Genomic DNA, 7,171 nt, shown 5'->3' on the forward strand with positions numbered 1-7,171 from the left:
ATTTCATTTATCCTTTACTTATAAATTAAAACTATTCATATGTTGGAGCTTCAGACATACAGTGAATATCAGATAGTTGACTCATGATTAATATGTTGAAGCTACATCTTTAAACCACCCTATATACTTTTACAATAGCCAAGAATTTTCAAATGAGAATTCACTATTATAATAAACATTATTATTATCTGTTTTATAACAAAATATAACTCATTAAATATTTAACATCTTTCAATATCTATTTTTCTTATCACATCCTTTTAAAAGCTCAATTAATGCATCCAGATTAAAATGAAAGTTTTGTCTAACAGTATTTCTATTACAATGGTCTTTTAAATTTCACAAAATAAGAGAATTTAGAAATACAGTAATAATATAAACAATATCATGTATTTAAAACATGAAATAAAACTTCAGATGACATCAGTTCAGTTAAGCACATTTCCAAATTATCCCATATGAAAATCATTAATCTTATTAACTTTAGCATTTTATACCCACCTTAGAGTTATCAGGCATGGAACAATTACATTCAATTAAAGAAATAATAATATAGTGCTTAGCATATACCAGTCACTATAAGCACTTCACAATCATTATATTATTTTGATCCTCACAACAACCCTGGGAGGTGGGTACCATCATTATTTTTTTCTCTTTACAGGAAACTGGGACAAACAGAAATATAATAACTTGCCTGAGATTACACAGCTAATAAATTTCTGCAACCAGAATGTGAAGTTCCTACTTAGCACCACTCCTTATGGGGACTAAGGACTTCAGGGACTGTTAATAGAGGATGGGGACTATATCATGGACACAAAAGGAACTATCAGGCTCTTTGGGTGGTTGGAAGGGAAATATAGACAAGGTTATACTGGGAGTGCCAACATGTGCCTTTAAAAATCAGTTTATTGATAATAATGGGCTCTCCATTTTGAAGTGCTAATAATAAATGGCCCTTGGATAAACCGAGATTTAAATGTTACCATTAGCAATTATAAATCTGGATTTTATTTTTATACCCAAATTAAATCATATTGTCGTCTCATTTACAGGGAAATACATTCTCCTATTAGGATAATTGTGGTAAATCAGAACCCAGTGGAAAAAAACACATTGGTTATTTGGCATTAAGGCGGGAATAAAAATGCAGGAAAATGCAAGATCAGAAAACTCCTGAGTTAAAAACCTGGTCTCAGAAATGTGTCAGCTATATGATTTTACCTCTGTTTATCTCAGTTTCCTGTGTAAAGGAGGAAATGAAATAATAGCACTCACCTCCCAGGGTTGTTGGGAGGATCAAATGATTGCAAGTGCTTAAAACGGTACTTGGCATATAGCAAGCACTATATAAATGTAATTACTCCATACTAAATAACTCTATGGTGGAATTTTAGGTGATAAATAAAATGCCAAAGGTGATAAAATGAATGATTTTTTTTGTATAAAATAATTTGGAATTACATTCAACTTAATTGAGATCACCTGACTAGTATTGGGTTTTGTTTCATGTTTCAAATCCACAATATTGTATATGTTATTATTATGTTTCTAAATTTTCTTATATTGCAAAATTCAGTAAGTCATCATATCAGATATGCTGTTAGAAAAATAACTTCTCTTTTAATGTGGATGTTGTTAGATTATAAACTGAACTTTTAAAAGAAAGTGGTAAAATTTTTGGAAACTGTTATCAGTCCTATTGACAATGTGTTGTAATATTTTGAAGCGCTGAAATTTAAGAAACTAGAAACTTCCAGATTTGCCTATAGTAAAGAGGAAATTTTACCTAAAACTATTTATTATCACTTATAAAATTATGAATTTATTAATTATTAGGGGTTATTATCAAAATGTCAAAACCTATCAAATATTTACCTGAGTATATATTTATTTGTTTATTTTAAAATATTTTTCCAATTACATGTAAAAAATTTTAAATGATCACTTTTTAAAATTTTGAGTTCCAAATTATCTTCCTCCTTCCCTCCCCAGATCTCAAGTCAACTTGGTTTCAATACACTCAAGTCTTAAAGATTTATTTTTGCCTTGAGAGGTGAATAAACAATAACATAAGACATCTGTTAGTCTGGGAGATTATAGCAATTGGCCAGTGTTTTTCTGGGTTTTTAGTAAACTATCAAATTCAATATTTACATGGAATTCCAGAATGTAATTATTTTCTTGATTTCTAATGATAGATTTTTTTTTCACCAGGATGAGTTTCAACTCAAGAAAGACAAGAAGAAAATGAAGGTAAGGATGAATGCGAATTTTTTTAAAAGCCTGATAAATTTTTATTGCAACACCATGAAAGAAATAATAATTTAGCCCTCAGCTAATGTGATGGCTGTGATGAGTAAAATTTGCTAATTGAGGTAATATTTTGCAGGATTATAATCTGATGTTATTCTATGTTTTGATTTCAGGCATGATTGCACTGTCTTAAGCTCCATAGTCTACCATTCAAGGGGGATGCCATGTGCTGCCCAAAGGGAGCTGAGTCTGGGAACTGCTACAATGTGTGTAGGTTGAGGGGAGGACTGTGACTTAGCCAAAGGTAGGATCTTCCTGACGTGCTTTCCCAACTGTGCACTTCCTTTTGAACAGGAATGTTTCTCATTTGGTTATCTTGAATCTGGGTATGATACCCTATAAATGAGGTGAAACTTTGCTCTATGATTGATTGTTCCAAAACCTTACCTATAACTCTTACCTGAAATAAAACAGAGATAGGGATGTTTTACCCCAGTATAACGATGTTGAGTCAGCTATTCCAGGTATAACTTCTTTTTTCTTCAGTTTCTATTTGTTTTATTTTTAATTTATGAACTAAAACAAGCATTTCCAAAACATAATGCAATAAAAAATATGAGTGCATATGAAACTGCAAAAATGCCCTTATTATTCCTTTCAAATATACAACAAAATTATCCTGTAAATTTCTTTCTTTTTTCTTTTCTTTTCTTCCCTCTTCCTCCTCCCAGCCTAGAGATGGCTACCATTAGACACAAATAGATGTGTGTGTGTGTGTGTGTGTGTGTGTGTGTGTGTGTATAAAATTATCCTATAGTATTTCTATTTATCAGTTCTCTGGATGCAGAGAAAGCATATGTCCTTTATAGATAATTTGAGTAAAATAACTTATTTGCTCAAAGTCATTCTTAAAACAACATTGCTGTTACTGTGTACTACATAAAATGTTCACTTGGTTCTGCTCATTTCACTCTTCATTATTTCATGTAAGTCCTTTCATGTTTTTCTAAAACCATTGAGCTCATCATTTCTTATAGCACATTAGTATTCCATCGCGATCATATACCAGAGCTCATTCAGCCATTCCCCAATTGATGGGTATCCCTGTAATTTCCAGTTCTTTGCCACCACCAATAGAGCTGCTATAAATATTTTAGAACCTATAGGTATTTTTCCTTTTTCCCTAATCATCTTTGGAAATAGACCAAACAGTAGTATTGTTGGGTCAAAGAGTATAGATAGTTTAATAACTCTTCAGGCATAATTCCAGATTGTTCTCCAAAATGGTTGAATCATTTTACAATTCCACCAACAATGAATTAATGTCCCAATTTTTCCACATCCTCTGCAACATTTGTCACTTTCCTGTTCTATTATTTGAGCCAATCTCATATGTGTAAAATGATATCTCAAGGTTGTTTTAATCTGTATTTCTCTAATCAACAATAAGTTAGAGCATTTTTAATGACTATAAATTGTTTTGATTTCTTCATTGGAAAAACTGCCTGTTCATATCCTATGACCATTTATCGATTGGGGAATGACTCATATTCTTATAGATTTGACAAAGTTCTTCATATATTTGAGATATGAGACCTTTATCTGATCAACTGTCTATAATTTTTTCCCCAATTTTCTGCTTTCCTTCTGATCTTGGTTGCATTTGTTTCATTTGTACAAAACCTTTTTGATTTACTGTAATAAAAATTATCCATTTTACACCTATCTCTTGTTTATTCATAAATTTTTTTACCTATCCACAAGTCTGATATGTACTATGTTACATGTTCTTCTACTTTTCTTGTAAAACCTCTCTTTATATCTGGGTTGTGTATCCATTTTGACCTTATCTTAGTAAATGGTGTGAAATGTTGGTTTATGCCTCACTTCTGCCATGCTGTTTTCCAGTTTTCCCAACAATTTTTTTTTTACCAAATAATGAATTCTTATCCCAAAATCTGAAGTCTTTACATTTGTGAAATATAAAGTTATTAGTTGCTGTAAATTGTATCTCTGCTCTATTCTGGTGATTTACTTTTCTATTTCTTAACTATACCAGATAGTTTTGATAAGCTGATACTGCTTAATTTCCTTCCTTTATATTTTTATTAGTTCCTTTGATATTCTTGACTTTTTGTTTTTCCAAATGAATTTTGTTATTATTTTTTTCTAATTCAGTAAAAAAAAATTGGTAATTTAATTGAGATGGCATTGAATATATAACTTAGTTTGGGCAAAATTGTCATTTTTATTATACTAGCCCTGCCTACCAATGAAAAATTAATATTTCTCCAATTGTTTAAATCTGATTTATTTGTAAAAAAAAAGGGGGGGTTTTATATAATTTTATTTCTATAGTTCCTGAGTTTCTTTTGGTAGGTATACCTCCAGCTATTTTATACTGTCTAGAGTTATTTTAAATGGGGTATTTTTTTTTTTTTACTATCTCTTCTTGCAGACTTTTGTTTGTGACATATAGGAATACTGATGGTTTATTCAGAGTTACTTTATATTCTGCTACTTTGCTAAAATTACTACTTGTTTCAACTAACTTTTAGTTGATTCTTTGGGATTTTCCAAGAATATCATCATATCATGTGCAAAAAAGATAGTTTTATAACCTCATTCTCTATTCTGATTCCTGAAATTTCTTTTTCTTCTCTTACTGCTATTGCTAGAATTTCCAATACAGTACTGAATACTATTGGTAACAGTGGGCATTTTTGTTTCACACCTGATCTTACTAGGAAGGCTTCTAGTTTATCCCTGTTATGCTTGCTGATGGTTTTCAACAAATACCTTTTTAGCAATTTAAGGAAAAACCCATTTATACCAACACTTTTGAGTGTTCTTAATAGAAATGAATGTTGTACTTTATTAAAAGCTTTTTTCTACATTTACTGGCACATATTATTTTTTTACTTTTATTAATGATGTAATCAATTATGTTAATAGTTTTCCTCATGTTAAACCCTTCCTGTATTCTTGATATAAATCCCACTTGACCATAATGTATAATATTTGTAATATATTATTGTAATCCCTTAGCTAGACTTTTACTTAGGATTTTTGCATCTCTATTCATGAATGAATTAGTCTGTAATTTTCTTTCTCTGCTTTTACTCTTCCTAGTTTAGGAATTTGTATCATATTTGTGTCATACAAGGAGTCTGATAGAAATTTACCTATTATTCCACATAATTTATTTACTATTAGAATTAGTTGATTTTTAATGTTTGATAGAATTCACTTTTACATCCACCTGGTCCTGGTGCTTTTCTCTTAGGAAGCTCATTTATGGCCTGTTCAATTTCTTCTTCTGAAATAGGTCTATTTAGATATTCTATTTCCTCTTCTGCTAATCTAGGCAATTTATATTTTTGCAAATATTCTTCCATTTTACTTAAATTGTTAAATTTATTGGGATATAATTGGGCAAAATAACTCTTTATAATTGCTTTAATTTCATTCTCATTAGTGGTATATTCACCATTTTCATTTTTGATACTAATGATTTGGTTTTCTTCTCTCTTTTTAAAATCATATTAACTAATTATTTGTTATTCGTTTATCCATAAAACCGCCTCCTAGTTCTATTTATTAATTCAGTGGGTTTTGTTTTACTCTCAGTTTCATTAATATCATCTTTAATATTTAGGATTTCCAATTTAGTGTTTAATGCAGGAAAAAATAATTTGTTCTTTTTCTAGTTTTTTTTAAATTGTGTGCCCAATTCATTAGTGTGCTCTTTTTCTATTTTATTGATGTAAATAGATATAACTTCATAATTTTCATAATCACTAATCATCACAAAAAGCACTTACTTCTACACTGGAAACAAACTTGTAAATTCTTCCCTCCCCCTTTTGTCTAGGAGTGTTTGTAATGGAGGAGGGAAGCTCATTAACTCAAGTAAACCAATTCATCATTTAAAAATTTCACACCAGCAAGCTCTTGCATAGGACTCGTAAGATTTTATGACCTTGCCCAAGTAGATGGTCTCAAGAAACCTTATAAGTTTATGAATAATGATATTTTCCACGTTTTTTTTGTAACTTTTCCCACACAGTAATTGTCAAATTTTCCCTTTGAAATATACCCAAGGACACTAATGGTAATTGGAGTTGTGAACTGATCTTGATTGTGAACTGATTCTCAAGAGCAATTTGGAACTATGCCTAAAGGGCTATAAAACTATGCATACCCTTTGACTCAGCAATATGACTACTAGATCTGTATCCCAAAGAGATTTTTTAAAAAGTAAAAGAACTTGCACCCTTAAGCTTGGGCCTGGAGGACCAGTTTTGATGCTGTTATAACCATGTCCCTCCTTCAACTCATAGCAAATTTCTATTAGGGCAGGCAAACAGTGGAAGTTTGTCATTGCAATCTTGAATCTATTAATTATTGGAGTAAATACTAAACATCTCCAGCGATCAGCCTGTCAATGGCACCTCTTTAATCTCGGCGAAAGCCCAAAGAATTTTCCTTTTAACAACACTCTTCTGCCAGTTGGCTTTCAATTGTATTGTGCCGCTAGTTAAACTTCTCCAGGGTAGTCAACAATTAGAGAATGCTGGATTTGGTACTTCTTTTATTCTCCCAGGTAGCATAAGGGCTCTTTTGCTGGGGAGCCATACAGCATTCTACCATTTGATCACCTTGCCCTCTGTATTTGCAATTCCCTTCCCTCAATTCAATTGTGATATGAGCCATGCTGCCAGCCTATCTCTTCCTGATCACCAGCTTTGCCAAATATTATGCTTAGAGGTTTACCTAATAGCAGGACCCTGTTAATTTAGGTTCAGTGTTGGGACAAAATGAGGTACTGAGAAATCATTGGATAGTTAACTCAGCAAGTATGAATATGTATATGTATATGTATATGTATATGTATATGTATATGTATATG

The sequence above is a fragment of the Vombatus ursinus genome, unplaced genomic scaffold (genome assembly GCF_900497805.2).
Source record: "Vombatus ursinus unplaced genomic scaffold, bare-nosed wombat genome assembly UNPS02004746.1, whole genome shotgun sequence".
NCBI classification, from domain to species: Eukaryota; Metazoa; Chordata; class Mammalia; order Diprotodontia; family Vombatidae; genus Vombatus; species Vombatus ursinus.